Consider the following 15,640-nt stretch of genomic DNA (forward strand, 5'->3'; position numbering starts at 1 on the left):
CAGCCTTCTCAGGTAGTACCTCAGGATATCTATGGCCCATTTTATGGCTATGCACGCTTTCTCAAAGATGGCATAGTTTCTTTTGCATGAAGAGAGCTTCCGGCTCAGATACAGGATGAGATGCTCCTTCCCATTCACTTACTAAGACAGCACGGCTCCCAAGCCGACTTCTGACACATCCGTCTGGACAACAAACTACTTGCCAAAGTTAGGTGCGATCAGAACCGGATGTTTACACAGAGCCTGCTTCAACTCCTGGAAAGCCATCTCAGACTCAGCAGACCATTTAATCAATGATGATCTTGTGCCTTGAAGGTCAGTCAATGGTGACATCATCCACTGTGGCTTTGGGACTGGCTCCCAGTCAAGGGGTTTTCAGCAACTCCCGATCTCGCCATGGTTTGAGCAAGTTCACAAGGTATATTTGGTGTGGCTTCCTTTGGCCTTGCTGGTGCACCTTGTAATTCACCTCGCTCAATTTTTCCACCACCTCGTATGGGCCTTCCACTTGGCTAGTAACTTGCTCTCCACTGTGGGGATGGGGATAAGCACTATCACACAGTCCCCGGGTTGGAACTGCCTCACTCTCGCTGAACGGTTATACACCCTTGCCTGTGCCTCCTGTGCTTGGAGAAGATGCTCCTTCACTATGGGCATCACTTTCACCATCCTTTTCTGTAACTGGGTGACATGCTCTATGACGCTCCGATGTGGGGTGACCTTGGCTTCCCAGGATTCCTTGGCGATGTCCAGGAGCCCTCGCGGATGTCAACCATACAAGAGCTTGAACGACGCAAAGCCAGTAGAGGCTTGGGGAACTTCTCTGATTGAAAAGAGCAGAAACAGATAGTCCCAGTCTCGACTGTCCTTTTCAATGACCTTCTTAAGCATTGCCTTCAAGGTCTTATTGAAGCGCTCTACTAGGCCATCTGTTTGCGGATGGTAGACTGAGGCTCGCAATTGGGCAATCTGAAGGACCTTACACAACTCCCTCATTACCTTGCTCATGAAAGGGGTTACCTGGTCTCTCTAAATCTCCTTCGGCAGACCCATCCATGCGAAAATATGAACAAGTTCCTGGGTGATACTCTTGGCCGAAGAGTTTCTTAGTGGTACTGCTTCAGGGTATCGGGTTGTATAGTCCATGACCACTTAGATATATTGATGCCCTTGTGTAGATTTAACTAGAGGACACATTAAATCCATGGCAATCCTCTCAAATGGGACCTCTATCACCGGTAACGGAACAAGGGGATTTCAGAAGTGTGTAGAGGAAGCGGTTATCTGGCAGGTGGGGCAGGACCTACAATAATTTAGGAACTCCCGGTAACACCCTGGCCAATAGAACATCCATATTATTTTCTCAACTCCTAGATGTCTCCCCAAAACATGTGAATGGGCCATGTCTAGAGATGGGCGGACACCTAGATGTTCGGATCCCGTGTGTTCTGCCGAACAGTTGCAAAAAGTATGGGTTCGGGTACCAGAACAGTACCCAGACCTGAACCCGAACCTGGACCCCATTGAATGGGGGGCCCGAACATCCAGTGTTTGCAACGCTGTAATGTGCATGACAGTGCGGCAATCACCGCTTCTGATCGGCAGTGAAATCATCCCCACCAGTCAGAGACCCGCGGTTCCCACTCTGTCAAAAGACATTGTGGCTGCTCAGCTGTGATCAGAGGTATAACGTTTACCTCCAGGCACTGGTGTGAGCTGATGGGACTACAGCTCCCATCATCCAACACCTGCTGTCGCTAATAACATGGGTGTATTCATTAGCCGGCTCCTGTGCTGTAAATAAATAATGAAAAAAAAAGGCGTGGGTTTCCCTGTATTTTTGATAACCAGCCAGGCAAAACTCACAGCTGGGGGCTGCAACCTCAGCTGTCGGCTTCAACAAGGCTGGTTATCAAGAATAGAGGGGTCTCCACTCTGTTTTTTTAAATTATTTAAATAAATAATTTAAAAAAACAGCATGGGGTCCCCCCCATTTAAGAGAACCATTTCATATGATATACAAATATATTACTGTGTACCTAGTCCTTGAGTTCTCTTTTTTCCATTCTAATAATCAATCCTCCATTTACTTTTTATGGGAGGGGTAGCCACACAAGCAAAGTACCACTTCACCACTTCCATGGATCTAGAGAAGTGAATATAGTGCTGTCTACTGTTACATTTACGTGTGTGTTATGGGATCCACATTCTTGTGAACAGTGGGGGTCCAAGCGCTCTTGCTCCCAGTGATTACATTTATTTATGGGAAACCTGCTTTAAGTTTCTGAGACCCAAATCTATTACAGAAACCCCAAGTATCCCATATAATTTAAATTACTTGTCTCCACACCTGGGGCGGATGGCCATCATTTTTCAGGTCACGGGTGTGACTGCATCCCTTTGTCCTGCTTTAGTTATACCCCTGGATAATCTGATGATTTTGACGCAGCATTGATCTTCCCATCAGATTGCCCACTGACATTACCGATGTTATTGGGATAAGATTCACCTTCTTGTTGGGCTCATTTTGCCTTCATTCGTGAAGGTCTATGGATCGAGAGGAGAATCACTGGTCATTGTGCACTGAGGAAACTTGTTGCAAAAAGTTAATTGTAAGTTTGTTACTGGAATAACAGCAGGTAGACGTCAGACGTACTATGACAATGGCAAATTCCATGAATGAGATGAAGCGCTCATTGTATCTGCCAGTTGCCACGGGGAGATGCAATATAAATACAGACAGAAAGGTGGTAAAGTCACACAGTCTGCCAGCGGAACAAGAAACACACCTGTCTTCTCCAAATCCTCAAAATCTGGTTACTGACAAAGGGTCACGGCCAGGTAAGTAATTAAGAACATGGAGGAACCGATAATGACATATACAGAGATATTACATGCTAATTATACAATTAGTAATGTGAAAGATAGATAGAGATAGATAGATGGACAGACAGATAGATGATAGATAGACATATATAGATAATTGATAGATGATAGATGATAGATAAATAATAGACAGATAATATATAGATAATAGATAGATAATAGATAGATGATAGATAGATAATAGATAGATGATTGATAGATGATAAATAGATAATAGATAGATAGATAATAGTTAAATGATTGATAGATAGATAATAGATAGATAGATAATAGATAGATAATAGATAATTGATAGATAGCAATTTGTGTTCAGTGTTAATAGAAAATTGGCAAATGTAACTATTAAACAATCAATGTTTATCATATCATTCACATCATACAATTACGTGAATACGCTGTATATGACTATTCTTATTAGAGCTCGGTCACACGACTATTTTTGGCCTGAGCGCTGTCACTCGGACCAATGTTACTCAATGGGGCAGTGAAGATGAAAAATGATTTTCACTGACTGAATCTGCAGGTGAAAAAAGAATCGCAGCATGCACGAATTTCTTCTGAAAATTGGATTGGACTCAACCACTGAGAGTCTATGGGAGGGATAAAAAAATTGGGACGCCATACAGATCCGCAGTACGGCATCCGACGTGCACGGGGACATTTTAATTCTATAACATAAGAAACTGTAAATGCTCCTGTATATGATTTATAGCTGCTGCTTTTGAAAAAACGGATTGTAATTGGATACGCAGAGAAAGTGGGAAAAAAATCCTACTTTTCTGGATGAAACTGTGAACAATTTTTCTTAGTGTCATATGAACCTTCCCATAAGGAATGAAGATTAATGGCCGTTTCCTCTCTATTACCAATAGAGATAACTGTAAGAAGCAGCCTGTTTCAGCTGAATTTTGTTATGAGAATTTGGAAAATCCGCAGCAAATACTCAAGTTGTGAAAATGTCCTGAAGGAATTTCCAGGAATTTGATGCCTGTCGCTTATCTTGCTGATTGAAAACCCACCCAAGTCTGTTGTTTGGCAGCAGATCCACGGAGAGACTTGTAATCTGCTCTATTTATAGCAATGTCTGTTTAGTTACCAAGGGTGAGATTAATTAGGCGACCTTTCCACCCGAGGAAATGTGACCTGGGAACAATTTTATGGGAACTTTTAAAATTATTAAAAATATAATTTTTTTTTTAGTACTCACCATCATCTGATATATAGTAATGACTGCGATAAAATGCTAATTAATCTGACTATCCTATTTCCAAATATTCTACTAGGTTCATTTCTGTAAACTAGAAAAAAAAGATTAGTCACAAAACATGTCTTTGACACTTCATGAAGAGTAATTATTGTTTTCTTTAATTTGTATTCATAAATCAATAGCACAAATAAGAAACTGTGTAATACATCTTATCAGATAAATTCTCTCTTTTCCTGGACTGATCTTTCATTTTCAATATTCCCAATTTCCCATTACTGAGGAGATGACAGTTGACGCTCGTGAAGTTTTAGTAGAGGGGAAGGAAGAGAGAGGAGCTAGCGGCAGACACAGACATGTTGCTGCCAGTTCACGTGTACAGTTTTCCATAGAACTTTATAAGCACCAATTGTCATCCCTTATCTCAGTAATGGGCAGACAGATTTTACCCGTGAAATGAGAATTTTGAAAATGAAAGATCAGTTCAGGAGGAGAAAAAAGCAGATTTCTCAGATGAGATATATTACAACATTTTTTTTAACTTCACGTGTACTATTTTTTATTAAAAAAAAAGAAAATTAAAAGACAGCTACTCTTTAAATTACAATGGCTATAAGGTTCCTAGGAGTCCTATCAGTGGGAAAACTTGTGATAAGAGAGGGAGAGGGGAGAGATTGAGAGGAGTGGTCAACGGGTTCGGGTTCAGGATCAAGCTTGGGTTTTGTTCTGGTACCTGAGCTGATCTTTGAACTAAAGTTCGGTCGGGTACCAAAACCTGAACTTCCACGGGTCGGCTCATCCCTAGTCCTGAAAAATTTTAGGCCATTTCTCTCTATAAAACAGCTTAAATTTTGCAATGTTGGTGGGTTTTCTCCCATGAACTGCTCGCTTCAGGTCCTCCTACAACATCTTTATAGAATTAATTCTGAAGGGTTCACAAACTTTCAAGAACCAGTGGAGATGAGCAGATCGAATCGCGGGACTACGGTCCAGCATCTAGGTCAGTGGTATGTCAAGAAGGATAAGAAAGCAATACAATATCTCAAATTTTTGATTACAATAGGAGGAAGGCCAGCGAGGACTCAAACTTTAAGGTTGGACTTCAGAAAGGCAGATTTTAATGTACTCAAAAAGAGGGTAGGAAAGGTCCAATGGCTGAGTGTTCTAAAGGAGAGAAATGTCCAAGAAGGATGAGAGATTTTGATAAATTAAATTCTCACCGCACAATCGGCAACAATCACGAAAAGAAGGAAGAATTGGAAGCATTTAAAGAGACCAGGATGGATGAACACAGACCTGAATCACTTGTTAAAAAAGAAAAAAAGAAATGTATATTAAATGGAAAGAAGGGGCATATCTAAGGAAGAATATAATGCTGTTTGCAGGGAATGCAGGGCAAGAGTAAGAAGAGCAAAAGCCAGTAATGAAGTGAGGCTTGCAAGTGAGAATAAAAGCAGTAAAAAAGGACTTTGGGGGTATGTCAAAAGCATGTATTTCTATGCAGCTGCCACGCTTGAGTCAAAAGAGCCGCCGGCCAGTCCGAGCATTGCCGTGCAATAGTTTTCCATTTTATATGGTTGTCTGACTGAGCTGTAAAGACAATTTGCACACCATGAGCGCCTCCATACATAATCTTTCTAAAATGATTGATAAATGTGCCAACCTCTTTCCATCAGGAGGAGACCTGCACCCGCCATTAAGTGTCCTCCTCCAGGCAAACACTGACATCCGAGGGCCCCTGTATAACACCTCTATGTGGCTCCTTGTTTCCACCTCATAATCTCATAACAGCAGCTGGCAATATTTTTTTTACACCACACACCATTTTGTAAGGTAGCAGTGAGCCCCCTCACCTGTCGGGCCCCTATAATGCAGCACATGTTATCCAAGTAGTATTAGCTCCTTTCTCACATTTTATTTAGTCAAGATTCTTCATTATCAACCTAAATTTCCATCGGACAATTTACATAATGTAAACTAAGTCACTGTCTCCTTTATTAATCTTCAGTGTGATAGCTATCCTAAGACTTGATAATTCTATCCATCCTTCACGACAAAACCCACTGTCTTGTGTTAGCTGTGAATCTCTCTCTTGTCCCTATGACAAGCACAAGTGGCTTTGATTTTCCTCCTTGCTGCGTACTTGGGAATACATTTTACTGTCTTTAACCTGTTTGGATCACTGTGCAAGAAGTGAGTCGAGCATTTTACCAAAGGCTGTACTACCCTTCCTTTCTTGCAGGGGCAGCATTCTGATAAGTATGTTGTCTATTCTACCCTGAGCCCTTATAATATGGTATTCCAATAGATTACAAAGAAATAAGAATAATATCATCTTAGGCTTCTTTCACACTAGCGTCGGGCTCGGCCCGTCGCTGTGCGTCGGGCCGACGTTCCCGACGCTAGCGTTGTCTCCGCTGCACAACGGGGGCAGCGGATGCATTTTTCCAGCGCATCCACTGCCCCATTGTGAGGTGCGGGGAAGCGCGGGGAGGTGGGGGCGGAGTTCCGGCCGCGCATGCGCGGTCGGAAAAAGCGGACCGTCGTGAGCAAAAAACGTTACATGTAGCGTTTTTTGCTCCCGACGGTCCGCCACTGCACGACGCATCCGTCGCACGACGGGTGCGACGTGTGGCAATCCGTCACAATGCGTTGCTTAATGTTAATCAATGGCGAAAAAACGCATCCTGCAAACACTTTTGCAGGATGCGTTTTTTCGGCAAAACAACGCATTGTGACGGAATGCAGTTAACACTAGTGTGAAAGTAGCCTTAGGCACTTGTAAGGTGTGCAAAGTAGTAGTCAAGGTCGAGGGGCTGCGTTCCCATGCCCTGGCACCCCACAAATAAACAGTGTCCCAGTCCTTTACTGTCATGCTGTGTACAATGCAGTGTACTCCAATCCAGGCTGGAGGCCTCAGCTTCGTCCGTATCTTTTGGTCCAGGAATAGCTGCACACAAATCTGGGGACAATCACTTCTTATCAGATAGTCCAACTTTGCTTAACAGTCTGAGTTCAGTTGATGAAAAATCACAGTATGTTTCCATGTTCTCCATTTGTTCAGCTTAAGCTATCCTTTCGCTTACTGGCTCCTTCAACCCCCTGGATACTCCATCCGGCTCCACAGTATTAAAAAGACCCATCCAAACACGTCACGCGTCTCCCCGTCCAGCTTTCACTTGTTGGAAGGGAATAAGGCACGCTTCTCAGTGCCTACTTCTGGCTGTAGGCTCCTAATGTTACAGGAAGATCGTTGTTGACATTGTCATACTGCCTGAACAGTGCGCACTTCTCATTCCCTCCAGCCCTCTGGCCTTGTACTCTTACAAGGCAATGAATAACACATAATAGGTAGGAGCCTCATTACAGAATTTGTATTTGGGCCCACTAGCTTCAGAATTAAAGGGGTTTTCCAGGACTTTTATTGACTAACAGGCAGGTAGAAGGGATTGTGTTCAGCACATCTGTCCAGGTGATAAAAAAAACTACACTTTATTATGTGAACATTAACATTTAAAAACAGAAACCTGGCGTACTCAGGCACCCTTAGTCATAGCATGTCATACTGAAACAAATAACAGGATATATATATATATATATATATATATATATATATATATATATATTAGAGGCCAATCACAGCTACAGAAAGACTAATTACATTATAGAGACAAAAGCTGCATTCGTCCAATAGAAAGTCATATGGGAAAAGCCAGTTATACTGAAGACATGATTTATATTGAAATTATACACATGCAAAAAGTATCTAGTAAATATAGAACAAATCATTTTTATAGTTCATATCATCAGGGTATTTTGTGTCTAGCTGTAAGATCCAGAAGGCTTTGCACAATGCAAGATGCTTTTACCAATCACTTCCACGAACTGGGTGGGTAACCCTTTCAATACCATTGAAAGAAAAATGTGACATGTCTCTCCTATGCACCGTGGTGAAGTGTTTTATCGCACCTGAGTAACCACTATTGTTGCTATTGATGTTGACAACATGCTCAGCAATTCTTTACTTCAATTTCCTTGTTGTCCAACCCATATACCGTAAATTCTATGTTCGGCATTCTATGCAATAAACTACATGATTAGAGTCACAATTCATGAAAGATTTTATGTTTTTTTATATTGCCTAATAATAGGTAGGTATTTTAAAATATTCTCCATTATTTTGTTTATATAATAAATCATGCCACAATTTTTTAATTGTATCTTTAAATGCATGTTTGATGCTGAGTTTATTATAACCTCTGTCTGACATTCTGTCACTTATGATTGCCCCTTCCTTAAGAAAAATATCATCACTTGAGCAAATCCACGTAGACCTTGGAAATTCGCCACAAGGGATAGCTCGAATGATGTGTCGTGGATGAGAACTAGTAGAAAGTAGAAGTGTGTTGCCTGGAATATCTTTTCTAAAGAGAGAATACTCCACTTTATGTATCATTGAATTGCCAAATAATAATACATCTAAAAAGGGGAGCTGATTAGAAGGGTGATTGAAGGTAAAACGCAGGCTGCATTTATTGAATCCAAATATTGTACAACATCCGAAATGAGTGATCAATCTCCTTTCCAAACCAACAATAAATCATCCACATATCTCCCGTACCATACTATATGAGAAAAGAAAGGCTTGTTGTCAGAAAAAATATGAAATAAATAAAATCAATAAAGATGGAGAAAAAACTTATAGTTAAACATGAAAAAATTGTGACTCCATAAATAATCCAATGCCAAAAGAATAAATTGTCTAAAACCAATGAAGAAGAGCTACATTTGTTTAAATAATATTGTATTGCCATCCTGGCTAACGAATTGGGAATGTGGAATAGAGATTTATCACATCGCAAGCAACAAAGGAAAATTCCTGGTGCCATTGAAATGAATCAAATATTTTCAGTGCAGAAGATGTACCATATTTTGCAGACTATAAGATGCACCGGACCATAAGACGCACTACAAATTTTGGAGAGGAAAATGCAATTTTTTTATAAAATGGTGGCGAGTTTTACAGTCTATATGTAATAAAGTAGGGGAATGAGCAGTTTTGGGTGAACAGGTAATGCTTTAAAATTATAATTTTATTAATATTGTATAAGAAAACAAAAGCCCAGTGTGAACAAACACTACAAAAATGAGATTACTCTGTTAAATGAGAGCAATCTAAAAGATCAGACAATGCATGATAGAATATATCTACATTATATAATATCTTTGGAGAAAATTAGAGCCTAAAAGAATACCTATAAGATCCCTAGATGTATACCTGGACTGTTTCTACCTGACAGCGGAGGTTGGCACCCTATAGATTTGGCGCACCCACTCAACGGCGGCTGACCCTCTCTAGCCTATGTGTCTCTGCTGTATATAGGTGGGAAAACAAATAGATCCAAGATTAGAGAAGAAGACACAGATAAAAATTATATCAGTCCCATTTCTTAAATTGGTATAATAACCTAACGGACAATATTCGCGATATTATCCCTTTTTGAAGTGAAATAGTTTGGATAAATCTTGTAGGTACTCTTCAGGATCTGATAGATAGGTAATATCAAAAAGCCAAAAACTTCCAAATAGTCACATGTTCCAGTACGCTTACCTCTGGATGATTTTGCCCGGCAGTGGAGATTTGCGTATTACCTGTCAACCTAATCATAGATGCTAATGAGTGGTATAACAGGAAACACTAACAAAATTTGCATCTAGTAAATGCGTCCTAAGATATCTAAATTGTGTAAAGACATAATAGTCTCAATAAAATAATTATTGCGAAATCATAATAATATAGGACAGGAACCTATTGTGTAGTTTTTAGCAGAGCTCAACACGTTTTCCCTTCTATACGGTCCATCAGGAGGACTGTTAGATAATGTAAAAGATGGTGCAGAATACAGATGATGTTGCCAGAATAGCTACCACATAGTAATACCAGCTATGCTGGCAACATCATCTGTATCCTGTACCATCTTTTACAATATCTAACAGAACTCCTGATGGACCGTATGGATAAAGAAACACCATGAGGCACTGCTAAAAACTACACGATAAGTCCTATATTATTATGATCATTACCGCCGGTCAGAGAGCCGTGGCTCCCACGCTGTCAGATGACAGCATGTACCAGCAGCTATGACTGATGGTAAAAAGTTTAACTCCGGTCACATGCGTCGGCTGATGGGACAACTGCTCCCATTAGCTTACACCTTCTGCAGCTAATAGTAGCAAGAACAGGCACTGGCTGATGAGAGTATTCATCAGGCAGTGCCTGCACTATAAATAAATTTAAAAAAATGACATGGGTTCCCCTGTATTTTTGATAACCAGCAAGACAAAACTGACAGCTTCGGGCTGCAACTCTCAGCTGTCAGCTGTAGCATGGCTGGTTATTAAGAATAGAGTGGTCCCCAAGTGTTTTTTTGTTTATTATTGAAATAAATAATTTAAAAAAATCACGTGGCGTTGCCCACATTTTTCACAACCAGCCAAGCTAAAACTGACAGCTGGGGACTGGTATTCCCAGGCTATTAAGAGGCCATGTATATTGCCCCTACAGCCTAAAAATAGCAGCCTGCAGCCGTCCATGAAAAGGCACAGCTATGCACAAATTCTGGTGCTTTGCCCGGCTCATCCCTCTTGCCCTGTGGTGGTGGCAAGTGGGGTTAATATACGTGGCATTTATGTCACCTTTGTATTGTCAAGTGACATTAAAGGCCCCGTCTCACATAGCGATTTACCAACGATCACGACCAGCGATACGACCTGGCCGTGATCGTTGGTAAGTCGTTGTGTGGTCGCTGGGGAGCTGTCACACAGACAGCTCTCTCCAGCGACCAACGATCAGGGGAACGACTTCGGCATCGTTGAAACTGTCTTCAACGATGCCGAAGTCCCCCTGCAGCACCCGGGTAACCAGGGTAAACATCGGGTTACTAAGCGCAGGGCCGCGCTTAGTAACCCGATGTTTACCCTGGTTACCAAAAAAAACAAACAGTACATACTCACCATCTGATGTCCGTCAGGTCCCTTGCCGTCTGCTTCCTGCTCTGACTGTCTGCCGGCCAGAAAGTGAGAGCAGATCACAGTGGTGACGTCACCGCTCTGCTGTGCTCTCACTGTACGGCGGCACTCAGTCAGAGCAGGAAGCGGACGGCAAGGGACCTGACGGACATCAGATGGTGAGTATGTAGTGTTTGTTTTTTTTTGGTAACCAGGGTAAACATCGGGTTACTAAGCACGGCCCTGCGCTTAGTAACCCGATGTTTACCCTGGTTACCAGTGAAGACATCGCTGGATCGGTGTCACACACACCGATTCAGCGATGTCAGCGGGACCTCAACGATCAAAAAAAGGTCCAGGCCATTCCGACACGACCAGCGATCTCGCAGCAGGGGCCTGATCGCTGGTACGTGTCACACATAGCGAGATCGCTACTGAGGTCGCTGTTGCATCACAAAACTTGTGACTCAGCAGCGATCTCGCTAGCGATCTCGCTATGTGAGACGGGGCCTTAAGTCTATAAGATGCCTATCCATTACTAATCCTATGGCCATATTGCAAATAAATGCATAGCAGGAACAAAGTGCTTCATTGGAAATAAAAAGACACATGGTTTTACTTTATTTAAATATAACAAATACAGTTATTCTCACCTAACGCCCATTCAATTGAAGCCCTCATACCTTATAAAAAAATAGAATAATAACCAACAAAAATACTCACCTAACACCCATTCCATTGAAGCCCTGCTCTTCTGCAGAAAATCAAAATGAAAAACTTCCATATCCCTCACCTGTCTGACTATTTTTAGCAAATCAAGAAGAATAGACTGATATCTGTATGTTGACTTTTGAATTTATGTATTGGTCAAGAAAACAGACTTTTGCTTGTGCAAGGCTGTAATATTGACATTTCATATAACATATTTTGCTCTTATCCTTGATGACTAGTGATGTTTACTGATATTCTGATTATGCATTGTGTAGGCTAGATAGTTTGGTGACTTTAAAAACAGAGGAGGAACAACTATGCAAATAGATTAAATAATCAAGTAATGCTACTTGATCTCATCTCCACTCTTACCCTTTATGTCAATACTGAATGAAGGACACCAGTTAAGTATAAAAAAAGGTTACATACCTCTGTATAGAGAGACTGAGAGACAGACAGAGATTCAGTCAAGACATCAAAACATCCAGGGTACCCAACAGGACTGTTGCCAATACATCATGGCTCCATCATGACGGACAGGGATCTATCATTCTACAACCTAGGAGACCTCTGTCCCGGTTGGAAGAATACAGATCTGCTCCATTGACCGTCGCTGAGCCATGGATACATTTGGAGAAAGCTAGGATTGGGACCCACCGGTCACCTGGCTCCATGGAGACGTTTGGAGAAGCCAGGTTGTGAATCTTGGGTCAACTGGCCTTGTACCTCAATGGACTGTTATCATCCTAAGTTTGTCGTTACCTCCTCTGTGTGTTCCACAGGTGGGGTAGTCGACCTTGGAAGATGAAGCCAGGTTGTGACTCTCCTGTCAACTGGCCTTGTATATGAATGGACTGTCATCTTCCTACGCTTGTCATTTCCTCCTCTCTGTTTACATGCCACAGGTGGGGTAGTTGACCCTGGAAGATCTGAAGTAACAGCTGCTGTTATCCCAGCGAGTCAGGGGAAAGGGTGAGACTCTGTAATATGCAGCATCTTGGGGTACTGTGCTGGGACTGTTCTACGTGTTATTTGCCTGGTACTGTGCTGGGACTGTTCTACGTGTTATTTGCCTGTTTGGTGCTTCAATAAATCATTGCCACACTGTTTTACCCTTCACTCTGTGTTGTCTGAGTAGCGTTATGCCCACGTTAAAGGGAGAGCAGGTGTTTGGCGGGTTGATCCCTGGTCTATGGGGTTTCAGCTAGCGGACCTGGGTTTCTGACCGACCTGGTGTCTCCACACGGTTTTAAACCTGGACGGTGCTAAGATGCGATCGTCCAGGCTGAAAACCAAGGGAGAATGAGCTGCTGCAAGCAGCATCAGTGATTAGCGGTGATGTCATCCAAGTTACTGTAGGTCACTGAGGCTGCATTCCCAGCCAGGCCAATGAACTGCTATTACCTCAGTGAGATCATCACTAGCACCCTGAGGAAAAGTCTCATGGTGCAGTGCTGAGCTCAGTTCACCATGAGAAATTTTAGGTGTGCATAAAAGTGCAGCTACGTTCACATTTGCGTTGTGCGCCGCAGCGTCAGCGACGCAACGCACAACGCAAACAAAAACGCAGCAAAACGCATGCACAACGCTGCGTTTTGCGACGCATGCGTCCTTTTTTTGGTTGATTTTGGACGCAGCAAAAATGCAACTTGCTGCGTCCTTTGCGCCCGGACGCGTGCGCCGCAGTGACGCATGCGTCGCAAAACGCAAGTGCAACGCATGTCCATGCGCCCCCATGTTAAATATGGGGGCGCATGACGCATGCGGCGACGCTGCGGCGCCCGACGCTGCGGCGCAGACCGCATATGTGAACATAGACTTAGCCATAGTTTTGTGCACCTCTGAAAGGAAGAACACCGCTAAACAGAGGCCAGATGGATTCCAGAGTAACTCTGCTGCACCACTATTGTGAATGAACCCCTTGGAGGTTTCATATGAGTCATGTCATTCAGAGAATTAGATGGAAACCCCGATGTAAGTGCTGAGTGTAGAGCACAAGATAATTGTGACCCCAAACGTTATGTAAAATGTTCCCCATAATAGCTTCAACTGAATCCACAAGAAAAGTCACAACTCAGGTCCATTATCTGTCAATTCAAATACAGGGGGCTTCCATGTCACTGATAATACAAAGGCGCTGGAAAAGTGTTATGGCTCCTTGCCCCTCAAAAGAAATCCAGCAAATTCTTGACTTTGAAATTCAAATGTCCCCTCTCCCTTCTGAGCCGCAGTGTGCCTAAACATTTACCATCCACATGTTTGGCATTTCTGTAGCATTGAGAGCTCACTTAATTTATGGTTGCATTGCTCCAGAATCACAAGTTGGGTATAATGTATGGGCAGTAGAATCTACTGGGCACTAAGATGGCAGATTTGCAATTTTCACTCAGGAACATCTACTGCTGCTTGTTTCTGGAAAACACATGTAACACCCCAGGTGACCGGTTGTTACAGTGATATTGCCTTCCTTTCGGGGAGGGTAATATCATGCTTGGAGGCAAGGGGGATCCTCTTTGCTAGGTAAGGCATCCACACACAACACATTCCAAATCCAGGCCAGAAGGGGGAGCCCTGAACCCGGATTCAGGGGCGCTTCCCTCAGATATATTTATCCTGGCCTGGAGGAGGAGTTTGACAGTTGGTGCAGGGAGACCAAGAGAGATGGCTGGAGGGAGAGGAGAGTGAAGGAAGTCTGGAACTGAGTGCAGACAGAGGAGCCGTGCAGCCAGGATTGAGCTGCAGCTCCAGGAAGGAAGGAGAACTCGAGGGCTGAAATGTGGTGGAGCTACTGAGTGAAGGAGCAGAGGAGAGATAAAGGGCTGAGAGGGGAACTGTGACCGGGCACCCTCAAAGCCAGAACGCAGAAACCTGGCACCGGTAGCCCGAGGTTGTGACGCTCTCCGTGTCGCACGACAGAACCAGAGGGCTAAGAACTGTGTGTGATTTGCCCACACCACACCTGAAGACGCAGCAGCACCTGAAGAGCCCAGGTCATGATAGAGACCCTGTAAAATGGCTCAAGCTGCCCACCATACAGTTACCTGTCCCAGGACAGGGGAAAGAAGGGGTACCTTGCCAGCAAGCTTCACGCATCAGAGACCTCGCACACCAGCATTAGTAGGAAAGGCTCATGGACCTTAACTGGAAAAGGGATTCATCTATTGCCTCCAGACCGGCCGGACCACCGCGACACCTGTACCTGGTACCCTTGTACCTGTACCTGGTACCTATCAGTAAACCAGGTAAAGACTATCATACGGTGTCCTTTGTCATTTGTTGGCATACACCATCATTGCCGCCCTCACCTTGGGAGCCCTGGGGATCCCGCTTCACCAGTGGGAAGCATCACCATCCAGCCACCATTCCATCACCGCAGGGGACCCCTTTAAGCGGCATCAGTCCCTACTGACCGAGAACCACAGGTGGCATCACAAACAATAGACTTTATTACAAATACCCTTAAAGACCGTTTACCTTTAATTGGGAGCCCAGTGCCACGGACCGGGTCGCAGCCACTATGACATCCCCTTTGAGTGCGACCGGACCTGGTGACGAGTACCCCACTGCCCAGGCACGCGACTCACACACATGGAGTCAAAATCATCACACCTGTAGAGGGGTGTAATTTCCAAAATGGGGTCACTTGAGGGGAGATTCTGCTCTTCTGGCACTTATGGGCTCTTTTTATGGAGTCAGTTCTTCAAAAGTCAAATACCTTTCCTTCCCATCAGTGTCTCATCGTGTGGCTAAGCAGTATTGTACAGCCACATATGGGGTATAGCCACGTTCAGCAGAAATTGCGTGACAAATTTTGGTGGTAAAAATGTGATT

The 15,640-nt window shown here is 43.3% G+C and overlaps 1 protein-coding gene across 1 annotated transcript in view; it reads left to right on the forward strand.

Annotated features, from left to right (window-relative positions):
* Positions 1-2,775: 2,775 nt before the first annotated feature.
* PKHD1L1 (PKHD1 like 1) overlaps positions 2,776-15,640 on the forward strand; it is a 210,714-nt gene continuing 197,849 nt past the window's right edge. The window contains exon 1 of the mRNA XM_077271084.1: positions 2,776-2,841. The gene's annotated coding sequence lies outside the window, so the exon portion shown is untranslated. The remainder of the gene's footprint in view (positions 2,842-15,640) is intronic.

The sequence above is a fragment of the Ranitomeya variabilis genome, chromosome 6, assembly GCF_051348905.1.
Source record: "Ranitomeya variabilis isolate aRanVar5 chromosome 6, aRanVar5.hap1, whole genome shotgun sequence".
In the NCBI taxonomy this organism is placed as follows: Eukaryota; Metazoa; Chordata; class Amphibia; order Anura; family Dendrobatidae; genus Ranitomeya; species Ranitomeya variabilis.